The sequence below is a fragment of the Culex pipiens genome, chromosome 3 (genome assembly GCF_016801865.2).
Source record: "Culex pipiens pallens isolate TS chromosome 3, TS_CPP_V2, whole genome shotgun sequence".
NCBI classification, from domain to species: domain Eukaryota; kingdom Metazoa; phylum Arthropoda; class Insecta; order Diptera; family Culicidae; genus Culex; species Culex pipiens.
Window position 1 is genome coordinate 4,391,585 of NC_068939.1, and position 25,335 is coordinate 4,416,919.

The 25,335-nt window shown below is 34.3% G+C and overlaps 1 protein-coding gene across 35 annotated transcripts in view; it reads right to left on the reverse strand.

Moving 5' to 3' along the window:
- The window catches only part of LOC120417793 (potassium channel subfamily T member 2), a 367,487-nt gene that overhangs the window by 70,878 nt on the left and 271,274 nt on the right, over positions 1 to 25,335 (reverse strand). The gene's annotated exons all lie outside the window — the stretch shown is intronic.

Genomic DNA, 25,335 nt, shown 5'->3' on the forward strand with positions numbered 1-25,335 from the left:
AAATCCTATACATCTCAACAACTAGAACAATCTATATTTTCAACATATTACAGGAACGATAAAGTAGTGTTGATGAGAAGTTTTAATTAAGCCGCACTTCCCTTAAGGCCTTCAGAAACAGAGCAGTATGCTAATTTGGTGTGTTGCGTCCATCACGTTTACGTTATCATAATTAAACACACTTAACGAAATTACCCAACACAAACAGTTCCTCATTTCACCACTCAGAGTTTTCTAGGTTGGCACCACCCCTCGCACCTTCCAAAAAGGTCGACCACAAGTCAAATTACATCCATCCTGCCCAAACACACACAGGGCAAAAAGGTCCACGTATGTATGTGTGCGTCCCTCATATTTATATTTAATTACAAGGGATAATTTATTCAGTGTCTGCACCAATATGTCTGCCACGGATGACAGCTCGCTTGGGCTGGAAAATCCGACCAAGTTCGACACAAATTGAGTTATCAATTTCAATTTAGGGCGTTCTCGCGACACGAAACTGAAACACTCACCGAAGATGACAAATTGGCGTAGCATTTTTCTTGGAAAGTGCGCCGCAACGTATGTAACAACACTGACACACACAGCATTTTCCAAACAAAGCCAGAAACAACAAAAGGTGTACAGATTTTCTCACGGGTTTTTTGGGAACACTGATAGAAATTTACAAAATTTGTTGTGTTTTTCAAATAAGGAGTTTTTATTACAAAACTATACTATTCAATAAATTTCTCAAATAATTTCAATCTAGAAACTTTTCACAGTGTAAATCTGTCGAATTTTCTCAGAATTTCCTTCGTTTCCGTCGAAAAGCTATACGGCACAAAGAACAACTTTCCAGCGAGGGTACTGGGACTTGGCTTGGCACGGGAGGGTAAAACCAACAATAAAGCTCGGCACTTGATAAGCACCGCAAGGAAGAATAAATATCAAACTCTTCTTCAACGAACCAGATTGCTGTGTGAGTGTAAGGGGAAATCTTGTTTTATAATACAATTTTCTCAAGTGTGAGCCGACAAATATTTCCCTTCGGTAGGGTTTGGTTGTCAGAAAATTATATTTAAAAGAAATGCCGTATGGGACCATCCACAAACCCCCCCCTCGTGGACAATTGTCAATACAAAAAAAAACTTTTTTGTATGGAGCGTGGACAATCGCCAACCCCTCCCCCCCCTCCTAAGGTGTTCACGTGGTTTATGGATGGTCCCTATATGATATTTTGATATCTTTTAAATTTTTAAGTTGATTTTTTCCAAGATCCGCTCAAATCAGCAAAAAAATAAAAAATATAGCATAAGACTCTTTTGCGATCACCACTTCCGTTCAAAAATGATTACCTTACTACTTCCAACAACTTATTCAATCTTGAGTCAAGCGACACGCCCGAAACTCTCGGTAGCTGTTTCCGAGGAAAGATCCAGTTTTTGGCGGGAACAAACCACATCGCGTTGTCGTCCTAAGCTAATTTGAAAACTTTTACGTTGGAAACCAGCCAGTGCCACCCCTCCCTCGGGAACAACACGCAGCTACATTCATTGTCAGCTCCGGTGAACATTGCGTGCGGTGAATTTAAAGTTTGAAACACGGTGCAGATTTTGGTTTTTGGACCCACAGTATTCCATGAATTTTGCGCGATTTGCGAGCTCAGTAATGGTAGCCTACTTTGCGTGTAGGCCGTTTTCGGGACGAAATTTTTCAAACAGGCTAGAATAATGTCTATTGGAATGTTTCCGTTTTTAGTTTTGTCAATATCAATTTTGGTATAAGACCAATACAAATTTAAATCAAGCTTTTGTTCCCTTCCCTTCAAAAAACCCCCAAAAATCAGGGGGCAAAAATTGTAATAACCACAAAAAATTATGATTTGTATTGAAAAAAAAAAAAATCATTTCTTTACTATTTAGAACACAATGCATAACGTTTATGTATGCAGTTTTAATCAAATATAGGTATTTATATCTTTTTACAAATTTTGAATTTGAGACGTAAACATTCAAGAATTTTTGTTTTCATAAATCCATTGATTTTTTTTTTCAAATTTGTGGCAGTAGCATAACAGTAGCATTGCTTTTTGTTTTTTTGTTGAAAATTTGGCTTGAAAATTTAATTTATTTGTTTCGCTACCTCCCTCGACGATTGACAAAACACTTAAAATAAGATTTGTACCAGTCTTAAATGATTATTTCTTTTAATGCTATTTTTTGTATTAGAAATGATGGAGTGAAGCAAAATATACTCAATTCAATGTAGATAGCAAAAGAAATGTGTGTGATTGTTTTTAACTAAAATTGACTTCGCATTTCCTAAGTCATAAATTTTGAAAATCTGGCAACCCTGGTATGGAATTTCGTCACAAAATAGAGAGATATGCAATTTTTCAAGATTACGAGTATCTCACAAGTAAATTCAAAATAACATTCAGATCATTATACATCTAGTGGAACAGTTATTTATTGATCTCTCCGACTAATTCGGTATTCTGGCAACCCTGTCATAAATTATCACTAATGAACAGTTGCCAGAGACTTCGGTAAAAGATAAATGTTTGTATTTCGTGTATTTTTTCTGATCTTTCCGATAAAAATGTTTTCAATTTTTTTAACCAAACAAAACATACCAAAATAGACAAAAATTTGACCAAAATAGACCAAAATTTGATTTTAAATTTTAATTGAGGGATCACTTAAGCAAGTTTAAAAATTTATCATTATTTCCGTAAAACTCCTAAAACGTATTTTTTCCCATTTGTTATCTTTCAAAAACTGTTTCTTTGCATACACTGATTTAGTCATCAACGTCTTTGAAGCAATTCTGTAGATTTTTTTTTAAAGACTGGTAATTACCACACCACAAAGTAACTATGACATCAAATTACAGAATACTTTTCGATTAAAATTTAAAATTTAAAAAAAGGGTTATAAAAACAATAATAAGCAATAAATTTCAATCATTTTTTTTTAATTTTGGAACAAAAAATATCGGTTTTGTTCAAAAATTAAGTTTTGTCGTACCCATTTTTTTTAACTGAAAAAAACAGAATAATTGAAACATTTTTTTGAGTTTCACGCGATCGAGCTGGAATAAACATAAAAAAATCATAAATGTCTATACGTGCCCGTTTTGCAAAAATAAACGATAGAAATTGTATTCTGAATACATTAAAGTCGATTTTACATGTTTATTCAAAAAACGTTTTTAATGTTCATAATTTATATTTTGCCCCCCGATTTTCGGAATGGTGAATTATGACATGTACATGATAAAAATTGTGGAAACACAAAAAAATTCAATCAAGATTTTTTTTGTAGTAAAATCTGGCAACTGTACACACTTAGATTTTTTTAACCGAATTCGGTAGTTTAAAAATCGGTAAAGTTCAGGTCGGTAAACCATCTGTCAAAATGAACAAAATTTTACCGAATTTCGGCTGTACGACTAACTATAAGAACTTCATTACTTTTTACTGAATTCTGTAATTTTCAGTTTACCGAAAAGTCTATATGTGTAATATTATACATATTTTGTTTATTTTTCATTTATTTTTATTAGGTCCTTTTAGGTGCTGCGGCCAGGTTAGCATCGGGGATCTTCAAATGTTTCAAAAATTGCTGGCATGAATCACTTTGAAATAAATACTTTTTTTGTGAATATTACATGAAAACGACATTTGAGAACGATTTACTGTGAATCAGTGGTAGGAATTTGAAAAAAATCTGATGGGTCATAATCTATAATCGACCAATTACACACATCCTGACATAAAATATCACCACTTAGAAGATGTTTTATATTTTCGAGGTTCACAATTTTTGCCATAATTTAAATGATTTCCAAAATTTTAGATTTTTTGAATAACCAAAAATGATAGTGAACTTTGAAAATCTGGCAACCTTGTCGTAATTTTGAAAATCTAACAACAACGCAACTTACAAGACGCAAGATTGGAAGTTGTAATCTTTGGTTGAAGTGGCACCTAGACTTTATTACATATTTAAAACAAATAAAAAAATCACTACCATTTTTTGTTAAATTTTCGAATAATAAGTCTTACAAATGTGAAAAAACATCAATAATTCCAAAATTCAAAAGCAATGCAATATCAAATGGTTCTTTTTTAAACTCTCAAAGCGTATGTTCTCTAAAGCTCTTCTCATCTCACAACAAAAAAAGAAGCAAACCCAATCTTCAACCAAGTCAATTCAGAACCCCACCGTAAGCCGGATCGTAATTTATCCAATCTGCTTTGAGTAAAGAGGCACAGCAAATCCTATCTGGCTGATGATGGTGGCGGTGTGAGCTTTCAATGGTGTACATATTTTGGGCAGGAGATTTAAACTTATTTCGGGTGAGAGACTTTTTTCGACTTTTGACTTCGGCTTGTGGTGGAGGGTGGAAAAACGAGAAGTAATGGGAGTAAATTTTCACATCATCCATGAAAGGAAATGGATTTGATTTTATTAGCAGCGGGGGTCGATGGGAGTGGAAGTGGAATAGAACAAATTTGTGAACGGATAAAGTCAAAATGAAAAAAAAAGTCATGTGAATGACAGCAAATTTGGAGCTTTTTCGCAGATCAAACGATAATTGCTGAGTAAATACTGATTTTCCAGATGGGATTCTTCAATCAATCAAGATTTAATTTGATGTTCAAAGGTCGATTTAAAATAAGAACATTTGTTTTGTTGATTGATTCAATTTGGGATCCGTCCGGGGTTTTCATCTATTTTAGGAAATTTACCAGAAAAGGAAATTATCGTTTATATTGTTATTATCAGTTCAACATAAACAAACACACCGGAAAACTTTTTCCACGAAACAAGCTCAAAATTTGCCCCCCAAATCCAACATCAAAACCGAAACCCCAAAATGATTCCCCGAATCAACCATTCTCGACACGAACAATCTTTATGAGTATGTTTGGTATGATGGTGTAGCGTCTTTGAATGACGTGACAAAAGAACGTGAGAAGCAATTACCCCCGACTCACGACACGACTTCAACAACTGCCACGACATCAACCTTTGCTCGGTGGGGGCAATTTTGGCACGAACATCACTTAAGCAGAACAAACCTTTGTCCGTTGCAAAAAATAAAGGAAGGATTGCATCAAAAGAAAGTGGTTGTGTGACACATTTTTTTAGGGTTGAATTTTATTCGTTGTAAAATAATGATTCTCAGAATTTGTCACCATTTCAGTGTAGAATTTTGGCGAAAACATCAGCTTTACATGAAAATTTTAAATTTCTTAAGAAAAAAAAAAAAAAACAAAAGTGAACCCAGAACCACCCTATCAAGCGATAATAGTCCCATTACACATTCGTTTTGCACGTGAGAAAACATGTTTTGATGTTGTAAAGGAGTTTCGCCTCTGTTTTTTTTGTTCGTGTGGCCCATCCAATCAATTTATGGGGTTATTTTAGCATAAAAGTTCATTGCGTCGTGATTGTTCGTTCAATCTGGCGACAAAAAGGTGTGCGAGAAAACATACACATTTTTATGGGGTACATGTTTGAGATTTAATAGCGTACTGATTGGGATCGTTTGAAAATCGCTGAAGGGGTTTTCCCTGAGGATTTGCTTAGAAATAGATTTTTGATGCCATTTTGAAAGTAATTTAATTATCTGAAACAACAATCACTAACTCGCTCACTCACTCACTCCCTAAATCACTCATTTACTCATCCACTCGCTTACTTATTCACTCGCTTAATATTTCAATCGCTCACAAACTCACCCACGCACTCAGTCATTCAGACACTCGGTCACAGTTTCACTCACTGACTTTCACTAACTCACTCACTCGCTTTCTATTTCAATCGCTCACAAACTCTGCTCATTCACTCACAAACTTACTCAATCGTTTACTCATTCGCTCGTTTATTATCTCACTCGTTCACAACCTCACCAATTCCCTCGCTCACTAACTCACTTAATAATTCACTCACTAACTATCTCTTTCGCTCAATAACTCACCCTTTCACTCACTCGCTTACTCATTCACTCACTTACATTTTCAGTTGCTCACAATTTCACCCACTAGGTCACAGTATAACTCACTTACTTCACTCACACATTAATTTCAGAATGGACGTTTCGCTGAATGAATAAAAAATCCACAAAAAAAAACAACTTTTGAACGATTATTTGTGAGAATTTCCCCCTTTTTTCAATCATAACTGATCATATTTGGAATATGGAAAAGATCATTTTTGTGAGTTTTTGCAATAAATTCAACAAATGAAAAATGGGCAACACTTTTTTTAAACTTCAAAATTTTTATGGAAGCAGAAGTCAAATCAACCAAAAACTATTTAAATTGCTTTTTTCCGCCTTTTTAAGCATATTTAGCCCGCTTGAATTTAGCCTCGCTTGAAAATATTACATTTTTTTCGTGGAATTGCATTGTACAGTAACATTGAATGTTTTTCCTTCGCGAAAAAAAATGTGTTAATACTTAGATATTTTGAAAAATGAAAAAATAATATTGCAAAACAAATGGATTAGTATAAAATATTCAGTAACCTAAAATCAAATTTTAACAGTTTGCAAAAAGTATATTTTAAATATTCCATCATCGCCCCCCACCATTTATGCCAAACTTTTTTTTTACAAATTTCTATCCTGATTTTTTAAATTTTAAAACAAAAAGTATTAGAAAATTCTTTATGCATCATAATTTGAAAAATATCAATAAATTATTATAACAAATTCTTAAACTGTTACGTTTTGTACCGATCTGTAGTCCCTAAAAAAATAATAAGGTTTTATTTGTTTAAAATTCAAAAATAAAAGTTGTATATTTTCAGAGTAATGTATAACTGCCTTAAAAAGGTTTGTTTTTTCAAATAAAATTTAAATTTGTTTGTCCTCTGAATTATTGGAAAATTTTTGAAAGGACAAATACTTGAAATAAAATTGGCATTGGGTTAAGCAGTTCTTTTAAATATTCTTTTTCTAGATTGTTCATAAACATGTGCAATTCTTGAAAACATTTAAATGTATATTTTAATTTAAAAATTTAGAAAAATAAAAATAGGTTTTTTGCATTTTTTAACAATGCACTTTCTACGTTTTATAATAAGTGATTTGAATACTTTTTTTTTAAATTTTTATGCTTTAGCAATAAGTCGTTCCTTGGAATCAAGGTGGAGACTTTTTAGAAAAAAATGTATGTTTTTTTTTGCATTTTTAAAACATTAGCAGGGGACCATTCACAAACCACGTGGACACTTTTTTGGAAATGTTAACCCCCCCCCCCTCGTGGACAATTGTTCACACAAAAAAAATTGTATGGAGCGTGGACAATCGCCATACCCCCCCCCCCCCCTAAAGAGTCCACGTGGTTTATGGATGGTCCCCAGTTTCCTTATCCTAATAAAACTGCTGAGTTTTCGCATCATTTCTAACAAGTTTTTTGAATTGTATAAATTTGAAAACCAAATTATTTAAGGTTCATTCCGGCGTTGCAACGGTACGAAATTTTTCACTTTTTTCGAAATATATCTCGTATGATATCAAAACCATTCCAAAACATAAATATTATTACAAGTTCGAGTAAGAATTCAAACTTTCTTGGTTTGTGGTCTTGGAGAATGAGTCTTAAGAATGTTGTTAGTTTATGGTTTTAAATTTTTTAAGCAAGTTTGAGAAAAATTATGTTTTTGGAAAATACACCTTTAGATTTTTTTTGCGAATTCGGTAAAGTTTACCAAATTTTCAACTGCTGAACAGTTCGGTAAATTGAAAATTACCAAATCGGTAAAAACTTACCGAAAATCGGTAATAAAATTCATTATTGTTCATCGTACATACAACCGGTAAAATTTGGTTCATTTTGACAGATGGTTTACCGATGTAAACTTTACGGATTTTTCAACTACCGAATTCTGTTAATAAATCCTAGTGTGAAAGTTTTTGAAAGTTTTTGCATAAAAAAAAAGCATTTTGCAAAAAAAAACCATCATTAAGTAAGTCAACTAAAAAAATCAGTCACAATATAATACTAATACAAAACGTTCTTCGGTGTAACGTTCCATTCGGTGAAATGACTTTCGGCGAGATGTCCATTAGGCAAAATGTACCAGATTCCAGCAATAAAAAAAGTACGTTTTTCAAGCTCAATCCGATTGCTGTTTTTCTCTCAATCCAGAGCACAAAACTCATCATTCATTTCGATTGTTGCCAAATCACGTTCACGTTCGAGTGGATGATAAAAAATAATACTTCGATTGCAAATATTTTCCCTCGTATCAATATTTGTTCTAAGCTTTTCCCGGTGAATATTATTGTGACGTCACGCCCGCTGTGCGTCACACCGCACTCTTTACCCGTTTCTCGCAACTGTGCCAATATAATTGATTCACGAGTATAAGTGATCACGTTCGCAAAACACAAGCATTGACAAAATAAAAGGGGGGACAAAAAATCCCCATTGATAACCATTAGCGTCGCTCGGTGGTGACGAGTTTCCGGTTAAAAATTCGGTGTCATTGTCTGCCCAAAAATAGACCCACGAGTGACGTTCAAAAATAGAATTTAAGGCTTACTCGCGTAGTAGCCTACGTCGATTCAGCGTCACCATTGATTGAGTCACCTCTCCGGCCTGAGCAGCAGCAGCTGTTCGCCGGAGTGGGTTGCTGCGATCGATAAAACCCAACTTTCCATTCTAATGGGGTTTGTAGATTTTAACTTTTCACAATGATTGCCACGGCCTACTCGGTGCGTCCAGCCTGTTGATCCACCGCAATTTGTTTTAGGGAGGTGAAGGAGGGAAATTGGCATTTCATTTGCATAAACCGCAACAATGCCCTCTCTCTACTACTCAATGCTAAGGGATTGGGACAAGCTGCAGATGAATGTTGTTTGCAAATGTCAGCCTGTCCCACCGGAAGCACTTCAATGTTTAGGGCTTAATGGCACTGCTCGGGGGGTATTCGAAGGGATGGGGTTTGGCAGCTTGAAATTAGTTTGACAAGCAATAAATATTGATGCGACGTTCTTTATTGCCTTGCAGAGGTGTGGCTTTTCTGTGCGGTGAAATACCTCATGAAAATCGCCATTTATATTCCGCATAAATTGGGAGACACAACGAGGAAGGGCCAAAAGGACGAAAATAGGAAAAAACCCCTCTTACGGTGCACGAAAATAGAAACCAGACACGGTGACTGACAATGATAAAACATGCAAGCATTACCGGAGCATCACTCTTCAAATCTAATTCTTTGTGCGCCACAACGAGATTCAGAGCACTTAAATTTCGTTCTGAGATTCGTCCCATTTTTTGTGGAAACTTTTAGCTTTTACAGTTTTCGAACATATTTTTGCCTAGATTGGTAAGCGGAATCAATAAAAACTGCTTTAACACAAATTTTATTTGGTCAGTTATATGAGATCTGAGTTTTATAATTATTTGAACAACTTTTAGTTGGTTATATACATCTAAATTTCGACAATTTGAGTTTAATGATTATACCTACATATCAATTTAATCAAATTTTATTTCAAACAATAAAATTTCATTTTTTAGTTTTAGTTCGAATTTTTGGAACATTTTAAGCGAAAAACAAAATAAATAAAAAAAGTTAAGTCTCTTGTTGTGATGTCTAATTTCTCAATATTCTTTACTACTTTCATGGATTCTTTAGCCCCTTCAATTAGCAAACTTCGTTTATTTTGTTCTTTAACCTGATTCCTCTTTGCCTCGACAGTTCCTTCGATATTGACACAAATAGAGTCGATTGGTTAGGTACTGTTCTTCGTTATCCGAAACCAGGTTGATTTTTTTGAATATCAAATTGTGACTTAAAACTGTGATTAGATATAAATTTAGTGACTTTTGATTAATAATGACTTTTTGAAAAAAAAAAAATAATCAAATTTCATTGATGTAAAACACATTCATCAGATTGACCCTTGAACTTTATTTAGGTCACGAAAACGAAGTTGGCTTTATAGCTGTCGGCCACCATTGCTAGTACCAACCACTAGTGTCTTCCTTTTTATCTACAAGGACTTCGCCGCCCTGGTATCCTAAGTGTATGAAAGTATGGCACGGAGCGACAGCGCCGAATACCCATATTTACACAAAGATTTTTTTAGAGCGCCCGCCGCGGGATTCGAACCGGCGACCTCTGGATTGTGAGTCCAGTGCGCGGTTCGATTGATCCACACGGGTGGACGGATTTAGGATCAAGTTGTTTTTAAAAAATATACAAAAATTATGTGATTTTTGTTCAATTCTCTGAAATATAAACAATGTAACAAAAAAAAAAGTTATTTAAAAATGTTTAAAATGTTTATTGCTATTCTGAATGAAATACGTTCTATCTGCGATATTAAGTTTAAAATAAAAGTCTTTCAAATTATTATCCAACTTCAAAAAACGAACCAATACACGATTTGTTTTGATCAAGTTGCCGAGTGACAAGTTTTAAATCTTTTATGTTTATTTAGATTTGCAAGTCGTTTCTTTTTTATTCAGAAATCTGAATTATATTTCAACCGAGAAAATATCAAAAATGTCTTTAATTTTTTGATAGTCATGATACTTGTTATTTTATAATTTTGTATTTTTGTACCAGTTGCAGGGACAATTGTAACAGGGGATCGAAGCAGTCTACGATTGGAGAAAGACGACAAAAATTTTCGCTGCTGCTTTTCTTTGAATTTTTGTTCCAAAAAATAAAAAGTGGTTCCGGAACTAACCAGTGCAGTGGTGAATGGTGTTGTTCGTGGTGGAAATGTTCAAGATTTTGAACAGGACGGTTCAAACAAGGACGTGGCTCGTTCCGGGTCGGACGCGGAACTGCTATGGAACGCGGAAGCCTTCGAAACTTCCCCGACGACCAGGGTGGATGTGGGCTCGCCTGGAAATGGACAACTTCCGGGAGTCTGAAGGAACTGACCCAAATTGGAAAGGTGGCGAGCGCAGATAGCGAAGCGGTCGTCGGTCTCCTCGTGGATGGACTCGTCGAGGTCAAAACCCTGCAAACGAAACGGGAATCGGAGCCTTGGCGCACGGTTTAGTTCGTCGGAACCAGTTAAGGTGGAACGCAGTTGCAGCGGGGAGGTTCCGTTGCCGCAGTTTCCACGAAAGGAGAGAAAGGAAGACGACGAAGCAGATTACGAGTGGGGCGGCGGCAAGCTGAAGCAGCCCAAGCAGGAACCAGGCATGCGAGACCTTTGAAGAGAAGCTATTTTGAAAATGTTATCAACTGGTGAGCTCGTTCTTTTTATAAGACAACCATACTTTCATTTATTCTGACATACACACACATCAATGAACACAAACCACGCCAATATTACTATATACGCGGTAGGGTGTTCCTTTGGTCGTTCGCTGTGAGTTGTGGATTGCCTGCTTCTCTAATGAAGGTTCGACTAGGGGGGCATGCTTATTAATTTCTCGTCGCTCCATACCCTCAGTGACGTAATGGGAGCAAGGGCGTCTATACAAAGTGTCCCTACACCCGCTACAAATTTCCGGTGCTTGGGGAGGGGAAAGGGGTTTCTTTTTATTCTTTGCGCCGGTATTTGTAGCACTAAAACTCGTGCAAAAAAACTTATGCACGTGGGTGTACAGATTACAGAGTAAAAGATGATCGAATTGTTCACCTAGCGCTCACATGTGTTTCGGGACCAAGTTGCCTGCGGGTATGGGGATCATACATACATACATACATAGTTGCAGGGACAATTGTAACCGAGTTCTTTATGATCTTGAAAAAGATGCATAAAAAATCCTCAAATTGCTATGAAAACCAAATATCAGTATTGTCTTCTAATTTGTCAACATATTTTTTACTTGAAAAATTGAAATAATAGAGACCAAACAATATGTTTACCGATCTGTGGTCCCAAAATTCAAAATTTTCAAAATGTCTTAAAAAGTCTATTTGATTAAAAATACATGAATAGTTTACAATTGATTTAACATGTTTTTTTCAGTAAAAAATAAAATTTTTGTCAATAATTCTAGATTACTTAAAAAAAACAATTAATGCACCATGGGTTTCCTATAAACATAGGACCTTTTGAAAAAGTAAGCGAGAAATTTATCTTTGCCTCCTCATTTTAGGGAAAATTTTGAAGGGGGAATACAGGGCAAAAACCTTAAAAAAAAGTCGAAATGACCTTATAAGACATCATTCAGATATTTTCAATTTAAAATCAATTGTATGTATAAATCAGTAAGGAATAAATTGTTTGCAATTTTTAAAACATCTTGATAAGTTTGGTGAAGTTAACAAAACAAAAAGTTGCAACTTTGCTTTAAATCACAGAAAAAAGATTTGTCATAAACAAATCAATTTTAACTGCCGTCAAAACCAATTTCGAATCATAAACCAATCTTTTTTACATTTTCTGATTTTTTTTTCTTCTGAAAATGCTAAAAAATTGAAGATAAATTCTGTATCAATAACAGATATTTTTTTTATTCAGAAACTAACTTTAACAGTTTTAATGGAAAATTTACAAAAATTTAATCCATTTTCTGATCTGTACTTGAAAATATTGACTGTAGTCTTAAAATAGTCCCAACAATTTTGAATTTATATTTAGTTTATTTTAAATAACTTTCAAAGGTAAAAACTAATTTTCGATTGCGAACAATATTCCATGCCATTCCGTTTGTATTTTATTTTTATTTCAATTTTGCGAAAAACAGTCTCCAACCGGTATTTCCTCCCAAGCTGCCAATGTCAATCTGGTATACGATATAAGATTATTCTTTGAAATCACAATTTTGAACTTTTCAATTATAATTTTATTTTAAGACCCAAAACATGACCCCACACCCTTTCATCGCACAACCCTTCACAGCATTCCAGCTGTAACTGAGCTCTACCTTCCGTGCCAATCTGCAGTCTCTGCAGCAGTAGCAGATCATCTCGTCCTCGTCATCAACCTTCGCAGCGCAGAGTGCCTCTTTACACAAACATCCCAAAAAACCATGAGATGACAAAACCAGAGATTCGCATGTTTTTTTCCCCCGGTCCAAATGTGAGGGGGTTTTTGCTTTTGTCGAGTCAGATTTTTGTGTTTGGAGCTTCTTTTCTGTGCTTTCAGTGGATGAAAAGGATTATCCACTGTGTGCAACGTCGTATCAGTAAAGCGACGGAGAGTCTTCAGGTCGGATTAGCTTTTCCGGTGAATGTTTTCCCTTGCAAAAGTTGGAGTCAACAATGACAAGGGGGGAAGCACATTTGCATAAACTGATTGTAATGGGTGGTTATTTGTTTTGTTAATAGGGGTATGATTAAGAATGGTACTTGAGTTAGCATAGTTGGTGGGAATTTGAATTAAAAGTTTCTTGAAATGCGAAATGAGCTTGAAAAAATGTTTTCTAGTTGTTTACCAATCCAAGTAGCCATTGAGTGGCGGTAAAAGAAAACAAAACCCTCCTCATTAGTCACAGCCTACTAACAACAAACGACTGTTGCTGAAATCGGTCCTTGCCCCTCGACGTATCCTGGCAAACTCCAATCGATCATCGTAGCAAACCATGCTTCGACTGACTTTCACGTTTCTTTTTCCATGCGTCTGGCTCGGTTGAGATTTGTTTTGACGGATGGCATGCTGCCGGCTGCCGGTGACGATTGGTCTGGTCCAGTGCCTGGCTAATTGTTGAACGTGCCAAGTGGCCATAGCTGGCACTTAATCTGGGAGTATTTTTTCCACCACGCACAACGTATTCTTGTTTCAATTTCACCGACACCCAATACACATTGGCATTCACGGTGGTTCATGAATAGTTAATCGAACACGAAGGGAAAAGGGGGGAATGACACTGACAGTGACAACGGGTTTCGGATTGTCCCAGATAACGGAGCGGCGGTGTGTGTGTGGTTGGGCGAGATAGAGGCCACGTGAGACACGTGGTCACCATCATTCCTGTCGGCGACGACACAGATGACACAAGTAGCGTGACATACTGCGATCCGAGTGAATGTGCCACGCCATCATTATGGGTGGATTAATCATAATGCGTTTCTTAGTGGGGGACGGTGGATTGTTAGTGTGCATGGTTGTGTACGTGTGTAGGGTCCTAATCGCGTGATCGCAACGGGGCAGGATTAAGGCGATTGTCAGTCTGGTTGCCGCCCATACCGTGTTCACTTACTTTGGTTGTAATCTGATGAATGAATTGTGCATGAAGTATCTGAACCAGCACAGTCTTGGAAAGTGACGTAAATGCCATGTCATTGTGATTTAAAATGGCAAAAAGAAATTTGTTGACATTACCTATATTTCATAATAGGGTTGTTTAACATCTCAGCTCATCGGTTTGCGTAATTTTAATCGATTTTGAGTGATTTATACTCAAACTGTACTAAAAACTCTCAAATTTGATTCAAAAGTCAAAAGCAACATTTCAAATCTCTTTTAAATAGTTAGTTCTCTGAGACTTTGGTAAATGATTTTTTTTAGCAAGCTCGTTTGGCATGTCTTATGAAAATATTTTTCAAGATATTTTTTTTTCTTTTACCGTGCACTTTATCAAAACAAAAATTCTTTTCATAAGGTCAATGAGTAATTCTCTAGAATTTCACAAAAATTTCATGATTTTTTAATTTTTGATTTCAATTTTTCCGTGCAATCCCTAAGCCAGAAGGAGCTATTTTGCATATTTTTTTTCCATGCAATTTTGCCGTTCGGTCATAAATAAAGGAAATGTGAATATTCGGCAATCTAAACTTTTACAAGGGATTTCTGATCGATTTGACTTTTTCGGCAAAATTGTAGCTTATGATTACGATTTTTTCTGAAAAAATAGCTACACGAAACATAAAAACCCGACCTCCACTAAAAGTTGAATTCCCAAAATACGTATGTTTTACTTTTAGATTTGTTTTTTTTTATTTATTAGGCTGGTACAAATTTTATTTCAAGTTTTTGTCCCTTCCAACTTGGCCCGAAAAATCAAGGAGCAAAAAAATATTTTTTTCAAAAAACTTCTAAATTTCATTGTTTGTTTTCGCTAAAATTTTTGTTTTCGTCAAATCTTACATTATTTGAAAACTAATGATTGCAAAACAACTGAACTAGTGTAAAATGCATTTAAAAAAAATCCCATGCAAATTTTGAAACGATGGCTTGTTATTTCAATATTTATATTTTTTATTTATTTTTATTTTTTAAGATTTTTTTGTTCTCTTCTATAAGAATAATTTCTGAATTTTACAAAGAGAGTAATTCTTTGGAATGGCTTAAAGCAATTATTTTGGATTTTTCATATGCTGAGTTAGATGTATACCTAATAAATTTAATTATGCAAAATGGCTGCTTTTGACATACTCCCTATGTAAAAAGTTTCATTCAAATCAGAATTTTCAAAGAAAAGTCAAATAGCGAAACATGGAGAATTTTTCATTTATTTAGAATTATTTCCTTCGTTGCTGTTAAATAAGAATATTGAAATTGAAAGTCATAATATACAAAAACAAACATTTATTCAAAAAAAAATCTAAGTTTTGAAAATTTAATAGTTCTAACTTAAAATTTTTTTTGCCAACAAATATGTTCCCAAATTTTAAATATTTTTAATCAGATATAAAGTTTGAACACTAATTTATCACCTTTTTCAATAATCGAGTGATCACCAACAAAGTAGATCCCTAATAGATGCATTAACCCTAAATAATAGAGTAAAAGGTGGAGGTGATTCAATGTAATTCAAGAGATTGTTCCAAATCATGTGTAGCAAGAATCATCACAATCAGCTAATTTTAATAAAGTAGGTAAGGGTAATTTCAGCTGCTAAAAGCTAAAATTCAAAAATCTTTTGGTGCTGCAGGTGTTAAACTAGGAAAAACAATGCAAGAAAATGGATTTTGGATTATTTTATAGTAAACTACACTTAAATTTGCATTGCAATTTTGTTGAAATTAATTGAGACAATTTTGACATTGAAAAATATAGGTCAACAAATTTATATCAACATGTTACATATCTCCAAATCTAAAATTCTTAGTGTAAATATGGGTATTCGGCGCCGTCGCTCCGTGCCATACTTTCATACACTTAGGAGCCCAGGGCGGCGAAGTCCTTGTAGATGAAAAGGAAGACACTAGTGGTTGGTACTAGCAATAGTGGCCGACAGCTATAAAGTCAACTTCGTTTTACATATCTCCAAAGATTTTAAACAGCAATTTAAACGTATTTAAAAACACAGTAAATTAAAAAAAATCAGGAAGTTACACGATTTGATAAATTACCTATTTTTTTGTAATATTCATGTTTTTATGGAAAATATTACCATATTTTTATTGAGTATAACAAAAAAATCTTAATCGTTTAGAGTAAACATTTTTTTTCAAAAAAAAAAAACCAGGACTATATTTATCATAATAAAATTCCGTTACATGATTCTATTGTTTTAATCATCCACATAGCATTTAATGTAAACCAGCACCAATTAAAATTGAATAATACCTTAAATTTCAGTCCAGCAGCAATTACCGAAAACCTTTAACAATACAACCTACTTGAACGATGCAGTCTTTCAGTACTTATTTACCAAATCCACCAGTCAGCACCAAACTGTGTGTTTTACCTGCAATGAAAAAGAAACGGAAAAGATTCCAATTAGAGCCCAACCTCAAAAACCATTCCATCCAAGCGAGCTTTCAAGCTCGAATGAAAGACGAATCTCGTTTAATTATTTATTAAAGTTTCTCCATCATCATCGTCGTCGTCGTAGTAGCAGCAGCATCCGCGAAAGCAGCAGTTTCAGCATCAACTTCTCTCAAACCGAATGCAATTACATCGCCCCCAAAAACGACTCTCCTAATGCCATTAGGGCGGTAGCGGTTGGTTTATGCTCATCAGACCTCAAATTGCAGTTGTTCGTTCGTTCTTGAGCTGTTTCCGCGCTATCTTGGCTGGTGGGAAATTTTTCAGGGAACTGTGGCAAGAAGAACATTTATGAAGTCTCATAATCCTCAGAGTGAATGTCTTTTAAAAGTTGAAGATGAACTTTGGAACATGATGTTTCGTGGCAATGTTTTTTTTCTGAGCGTTATTTAAAAGGAAATTTTTAATTAAACATTTTCAGTTATTTTTTTCTTATTTGGGTAGGTTTCAAAAGCAATCAAGCCTAATTACAAAGTCGTTCCGGCAGGGTGCCCTCAGACATCATAATCTCGTGCAGTCTCCGGAAGAATGGACACATTTTCAGTTGTCGGTCCTTGAAACTGAAAATTACGAAGACGCCAAATTGCGTCAAATTTATCACGGTCAAGAATCCTGTTTAACGTGGCACAAAAAAATTGCATAATTTCTTCCAGTGTTTATCGTAGTAGTCCTTGGAGGAGGATGATTTTTAAAATTAATTTGTTACAGAAATGATTTGAAATTTTAAATAGATGTGTTATTTAAAACATCTACAATATTCAAACTTTAATTTTTCATCATTAAAATTTCCATTGAGCCCTGTTTGTAACCCATCCCAAAATCACTCCCATAACCAAAACTTGTGACAGCCAAAAATGTCAAAAGTCCTCGGAAATGGGTCACGAGTAACAACAATCCAACGTGACAAATGAATTAATTATGCAAATGTAAACAGAATTTTGCAAATGTCTCCCCTCCCCACCCCCCGTCATCCAAGCATGTCAGTTGAAAAAGTGGTGCTCGAAAAGTTTGACAAATGATCGTGAAGGCTGCCGCTGCTTCCAACTCTCGGCGGCGCCAACTTGGATGGAAGTTGAAATTGATTTTTCCACCACCACCGGAGGGCGAAGTGACTGGGTTGTTTTTGTTTGTTTTTGCGGGTTTTTAGGTGTTTTACAAACAGGACGGCTGCTTCCTCCTACTTTTTGGTGAATGAATGAAAAGGCAATTAAAGTGTACTAATTAATTGGATTACCGGGGGGCGATTTTCGGGGAATAAATTGGATAAAATATATATTCTGAGAGGGAATGGAATGGACGGGCTCTGGTGATGATTTATGCAAAATTTATGGATTGCTGACATTTGCGAATTTCACCGATTTTACACGAATGACAGGGTAAATTAATTATTGAACAGATATGCGGAAAGATAACCGGAATGACGGCGGGAGCTTTCTGTGGAACTGACAAAGTAACTGACAGGACGATGAACAGATTTCAGCTGGTTTTACAGCGCGCGTTTTTTTTTACTCGAAATGCAACGTAAATTGCATAATTTATCAGCAAGTATGTGCGCTCTGACGTGACTTTGCTAGAACAGGAGTGTGCAAGAGCACGTTACTTCATTTTTTGTGCGATCCATTCCGTTCAATTAAGTCATTTTGCAGGTGAGTGCAAAAAGACGTAATTCACCGATCGAATCATCGAAGCCATTAATTTTCATTTTAACCGTGAACTCGCATGGCACTCTTCGTTAGACGAAATCGATATCAACATGTCAACCCAGAGATAAAACTGTATCGAAGTAGCCCAAAGTCCCCGTCCGTCCATCATTACGAAAAGTCAGTCAAATTATGTCATGGCGAATGTGATGGACGATAACACTCATACACACACAAATGCGGACACAAACACTGACAGCAACGAAAAAAGGGCTGTGAATTTTGCCGGTTGGTCCTGACAAGCCCCCAAAGGCGAGGCGAGGTTTCACAGGAAAATTTGATACGTGGGCGCTCAGACAACTGTCCACGTGTTACGACTGCGAGACTAGAAGGTGGAATTATTATGATAGTAAAATAATACATTTTTAATGGGCATTCACTCATACGTGTGTGCGTGTATGTGTGTTTGAGAGTGGGGACATTTGTTTCTGACATTAAACTATTGATTAGCATCAGAAGTTTTCTTTAAAAAAACAATAATATGTGCATGCTATTAAAATATGTACTGAAAGAAACAAATGGTTTACATATTAAACACACCCAAAGTACAGTCCAGACCCAATTATACTAAGTTTTGATTATCCGAAGGTTTGTATGGGACTTCGGATAATCAAATCATAAACATAGAAAAAATCTTTTGGATATTTTATTTTCTTACTCTTAACATTGAATTTAAGTTCTGCGACCCCATTGTAGTCAAATTTGAATACCCGAGCAGACGGAAATAATTTGGGAAGGGCAGTTTTTGATATTGTGAGAAGATCGAAATATGTTATTGGGATGATCGGATAAGTTGTTAAAATAACAAAAATCAATAACAAAGATTTGTTCGAAGAATAACATAAACTGTTATTATGTTGTTATTGCAATAACAAACCAATAACACTGAAGGAATCATGAAGGAATAACAAGATTTGTTATTTTGTGCGGAGAGGTGGAGCAGCATAATAACAAAAAATGTTATTGAACTGGGATGTCTCCATAACAAAAAAAGTTATTGTTTTGGTTTATTTGTAATTTGCAAATAAACCTGCAGTTGCCATAACTCCTCTGTACTAGTCAGGGCTGCAGAGTCGGGTACCTCCAAGCGACTTTGAATCCATACTTTGAAGACAACTCCGACTCTGGATGCAGGATATGACGTCAACGACGACTTCAGCTCTCCAAAAATACCCGACTTCACAGATTCCGACTCCAAGTAAAAGTTGCTGAAAATTAGATGAATCCGATGCAGTCTCCGAGGTCTCACTCTAGCTCGAACTTCAACGTCAGCTCCGACTTCCTGGCTCTGTGAAAATAATAACAGTTTTTGTTATTCACACTTCAAAAATTCTCAATAAATAAATCCATTCCGTTAGGGAATATCCCTTAGGGGGTATATCAAATAATAAAAAAAATCAACTTTTAAAATTTCAATTTTTTAGAATAATTTTAGCTTAAGGACCCCATTTCATGGCCAAAATAATGACCCCGACGAAATTGGTCAAAATTATCCCATAGTTCTAGCCAATTTTAGCAAAGTCCCATAGGGGGTATATCAAATAATTAAAAAAATAAGCTTTCAAAATTTCCACATTTTAGAATAATTTTAGCTTAAGGACCCCATTTCAGGGCCAAAATAATGACCCTGACGAAATTGGTCAAAATTATCCCATAGTTCTAACCATTTTAAACAAAGCCCTTTAGAAGGTATATCAAATAATTAAAAAAATCAAATTTTAAAATTTCAACTTTTCAGAATAATTTTTGCTTAAGGACTCCATTTCATGACCAAAATAATGATCCCGACGAAATTAATCAAAATTATCCCATAGTTCAAGCCAATTTTAAACAAAGTCCCTTAGGGGGTATATCAAATAATTAAAAAAATCAACTTTCAAAATTTCAACTTTTTAGAATAATTTTAGCTTAAGGACCCCATTTCATGGCCAAAATAATGACCCTGACGAAATTGGTCAAAATTATCCCATAGTTCTAACCATTTTAAACAAAGTCCTTTAGGGGGTATATCAAATAATTAAAAAAATCAACTTTCAAAATTTCAACTTTTTAGAATAATTTTGACTTAAGGACCCCATTTCATGGCCAAAATAATGACCCCGACGAAATTAGACAAAATTATCCCAAAGATCTAAACATATTTAACAAAAGAAAAAATAATAACAGATTGTGTTATGGACACTTAGAAACTTTTCCATTTGTGCGATTTATGGTAATTTTATTTCTAAGTCAGTATACCGAACGAATAACAAATTTTGTTATTAGGAGAGATTTGAAATGTATAACATTTTCTCTTATTAGCGTGTTATTAAACATTTTCAATATAATATCACTTCAATACCAAATTTTGTTATTTTATCAGAAACTGTTATTATTTTTTCTTCTTGAAGTTGAACTTCAGGATAAAATAATAACACTTTTTGTTATTTTAACAGGATTTGTTATTGAAATATTATTAATTTTGTTATTACCGTCTGCCCGGGTAGTTGATTTTCTTTTTAATGAAAACAGTAATTTATGAAACAAGTTGCAACAAAAAAATAGAACTTTTCAGCACTTTTATTGAAAGGTATTAATTTTCCATTCTGTTATTTTTGGTAGGGAAAAGTAGGCCGTTTCGTTTCTCCAAGAAGGACAGGAGAAGTTGACAGTTTCACAGTGGAATTGCAAAAAGGTATTTTTTCAATATTTCAGGATTTTTTTCAAAAGGTCCAATAAACCAAATTTTCAGTTTTTGCTTTTTGGGTTTTTTTTAATACGGTTTCAAAAACATCCAAAAAGCAAAAACTGGAAATTTGGTTTATTGGACCTTTGAAAAAAACTCTTGGGTTTAAAAGTACTTAATCACTTTCACGTAGGAGTCATAATAAAACTTGTCAATAAAAAAAGGCAACCAACTTTTTTTGTTATTCGATTACAGTCCAGACTCGATTATCCGAAGGCCTTGGCAATATTTCACTTCGAATCACAAAAAAAATATTTTTTTTTCGCCATCTTATTTTTGATTGTTGAGCCAATTTAATACGCACCCAACACCAACCATTCGAATTTTACTTAAATGAGGTAGTGAACTCGAATAATAAAAAAATACATTTTTTTTGTTCGTCATTCGATTAGAAGTCCCACAAACCTTCAGATAATCGTATCTGGACTGTATCCAATTGATTTTTTTTTCGTGGGCAATCGATTCTTGGCTATGGCAAAAACAACAATATTTAAAATATTTTTGAAAAAAAAAAAACAGTTCAGCTAAAATTATTTTTGTGAAGTTATTTTCTCTTGTAGAATCCAAATTCACGCCAACATTTCCTCCAATTGATTACAAATAATTGAACAACTGCAAAAAAATCATAATCTTGACAGACATTTTCCCATGAATTTAAAAATGCCAAAATAAATCAAATTTAATATTTATTTGTCTTTATAAAATTTGCATGCAACTTGCATACAATTAAATTTCCATGAATATTTTAATGCGCGATGCTCAGTTACCTGAAATTTTTAATTTTATTTTTTTTCAACATGAAAAATATTGACTTGTATTTGATTTCTCTTAAAAGATTTTTCGATTTTGCGATGAAATCTTGTTTAAGTTTCCAACAAACCCAAACTATCGATTTCAAGAAGCCATTTGTTTAGAGTATATCATATATATGTTATTTTTTGAGTTAGGCTGGTACAAATTTATTAAAAGTTTATATCGTTCCAAAAAAAATTCCAAAATAGTTTTTTAAAAAAAGTTCAAATGTTCTACAGGAATTTAAGTGTAATCAACTGAAATCAATTCAAAATTCAAACTTTTATCATATTTGGGTTACTTAAAAAATCTTTTGAATTTCGGTGAATTTTTGATGTACAAAACCGCGAAAAGTTTTTTTTTGTTTCAAAGCTTTGAAGAATATAGTTTTTTTATATCCGGTAAATTTTAAACTTAAAAAAATGCATGTCAAATAACAAACAAAAATAATTAAAAAATGTGAAGTGAAAAGTTAAACAATATGACAATTTTTTTTGTTGAAAATTAAAAGATCTAAAATTTAAAAAGTATTTTTTCCTTTAATGAATTTTAAAAAGTCAAGGTATTTAGATTATCTGCAAGCAAACAATTCATAATGGTTTTTTTTGGTATTTTCAAAGTATATTTATGCGATAAGTGACTTTTCTTCGAAATAATGTTAAATTAATGCGAAATAATGCTAAAATAAAAATAAGTAAAATACAATGTGACAATCTCATTAAATTTCGATGGTAATTTCAATTTTCATCATTCATAAATTTTTTTTGGAGAATTCAGCAAGATTGCAAGAAAGAGAGCATAAATAGTTAAATTAATTTATAAACTAAATGTACGAATATTCAATTCTAGACCAATCTTTCATTTTTACGATCGCTTGCACCCCATTAGATTTCAAGCAAAGTCATTAAACTTTCCACTAGTGCTCCGCCCGCTTGAACAAACATCCAATAGAACTTTTTTCGGATGTTCCCAAACACAGAGACAAGCAACCAACAGCAAGCTCAGCAATGGCAACACAACACACAAAAAACCCGTTCCCGAGGGTCCCATAAGTGGCGTTTATATGACCCGGGCGCCCGAATGTATGCTACACCACCAAAGGACGTGTCGGTTTCGTCTCGGCGTTGACATTGTTTGTTCTTGCTTGGTCTGTGTGTATTTGTGTGCTTTCGGGGGAAGATGTGCAAGTGTTTATAATTAAGGCACACACAATCTCCAATGGCCAATAAAAGTCGCACTTTAATATGGGGGAGCTGTTAAAATGAGAGGTTGATCACTTTGCTTGGCTTTTCTTTTAGATGTTTTATTTAAGGTTTATTACTCTGCAACAATGTGTTCAAAAACCCGCAAAGGAAAACACCTTTTACGCCACTTAAATTTCCGTTGATGTATCGATTGATCGGCTGTCACGCCAGGACAGCAACAAAAAAAAGGTCTCACAAAGCAGGGAAAAAGGATTCCCTTACCTTTCACGAAAGCTAAAACGTCCTAACACACACGTTTAGTTTTGTGCGTCGTAATCGCTTCGGTTGTCATCTTCGTCGTCGTGCTCGTCATAGTCGTTAACTTTCCCAAACCTTCCCTTTTTCCCTCTGCTTCCCCGACATGGTTGGCGTTCTCGAAACCTTGAACTTTTTCTTTGGAGCCTGCAGAGCGTCGCAGTATGACGCCAGCCTCTCGAAAGGGGTAGTAAACTTAGTCGAGATGAAAGAAAACTGATGGTGCGTTGAATTGAACTTTTTTTTTCTCCTTCCAAGAAAAGCAGACATATTTTCAGTGAGTTACTTCAAAGTAGCAAATTTTCTTTATGAATTGTTGTAGAGAAAACTTTATTTTTTTTCCAATGCAGCAACATTCACTGTTGGGTGATTTACTCTCTCTCTCATTTTCTTACAAAGAAAACTTTTCGGTTGAAGTAATCAAAAACACACGACCGGCCGGCCGGAAACGATAGTTTCTGCTTCTGTTTTGGGCAGAAATCTCTGCCAGATTTTTGCTCAACTGCTACACTGGTAGATGCAACAAACTTTTGTGTGGTTTGTTAGGCTGGCTTGTTCGAAAGTGAGGCGAGGAAAAGTTTTCAAGTTGAAAACGTTTTGTGGCTTCCACCGAGGACCATTCTTCGCCTGATAAAGTTTTCGAGCTGTCTCGAGAAGAACCCGCTTTGTGATACAGATGTTTTGGCTGGGTTGAATTATGGCGTTTTCTTTTGGCAGCTCTTTGTACGAAAAGTTTATTTGTTTTTATAAAGCACAAACCTTGTGGAACATTTCTGTCAAATCTGCTTAAAATTTGTATTATCAGGAAATATTAAAATATGGTCAGGAAATCCATAAGTTTTTTTAATGCTGACCTCCTATCTTATTCTTAGCAGAAACAAATAATATTCTAAGAAAGATCAAAGCTGCTTTGTGTTTTTTTTTTGTAGATGAATCTTTGGTTCTTTCTCTTCTTATGACCAAAAAATAAGTTTGCTTCATTAGTTTGAGAATTTAAGTCTCCCTACAAATTTAGAAGGCCCAGGTGGAAATTTTAACTATCTAAACACATTGGAATTTTTTATTTCTTTACGCTTGTAGCCCCAAGGGTTACCAGAAAATTGGAAATGCTCGTCAGTATTTCGATTATTTCTAACCTATTTTAAACCTATTTTAATGTTTTTTTTTGTATATATTTGATGGATATTTTATTTAATAATTTCCAGCAAAGTAGATAACATATAGATACAGCTACTCTAAGTTACAAAGGAAAAGGCATTTCCAACTTTTTTCAGAATGTTAATAAAAAAATTGATAAATGCATTTTTAAATTGTCGGTTGGATTGCCAAATGTGTTCTTAAAGTATTCGAATCATGTTTCTCCATTTTCAGTCAAAACCAAATAATATTTGACTAAATTATCGATTCCTAGAAGTCAAATTTCGTCCGAAGCCCCTTGGTGCTTCAGGTGTAAATATATATTAGAGGACAATAAATCCATATCACACATGATAAAATTTATTTATTGTAATTCTATCATAAAAAAGTAAGCTTCAAATAATGTTTGTACAATCTAAAAAAAAATGCTTTTGAAAAATGAGCAATTCTCTACGAAATCAGTCTTTTTTCTTCAATTTAAATTTTTGTATTTTTTAATCCGGCTAAAACTTTTTTGGTGCCTTCGGTATGCCCAAAGAAGCCATTTTGCATCATTAGTTTGTCCATATAATTTTCCATACAAATTTGCAGCTGTCCATACAAAAATGATGTATGAAAATTCAAAAATCTGTATCTTTTGAAGGAATTTTTTGATCGATTTGGTGTCTTCGGCAAAGTTGTAGGTATGGATACGGACTACACTGCAAAAAAATGATACACGGTAAAAAAATTTGGTGATTTTTTATTTAACTATTTGTCACTAAAACTTGATTTGCAAAAAAACACTATTTTTATTTATTTTCATTTTTTGATATGTTTTATAGGACATCAAATGCCAACTTTT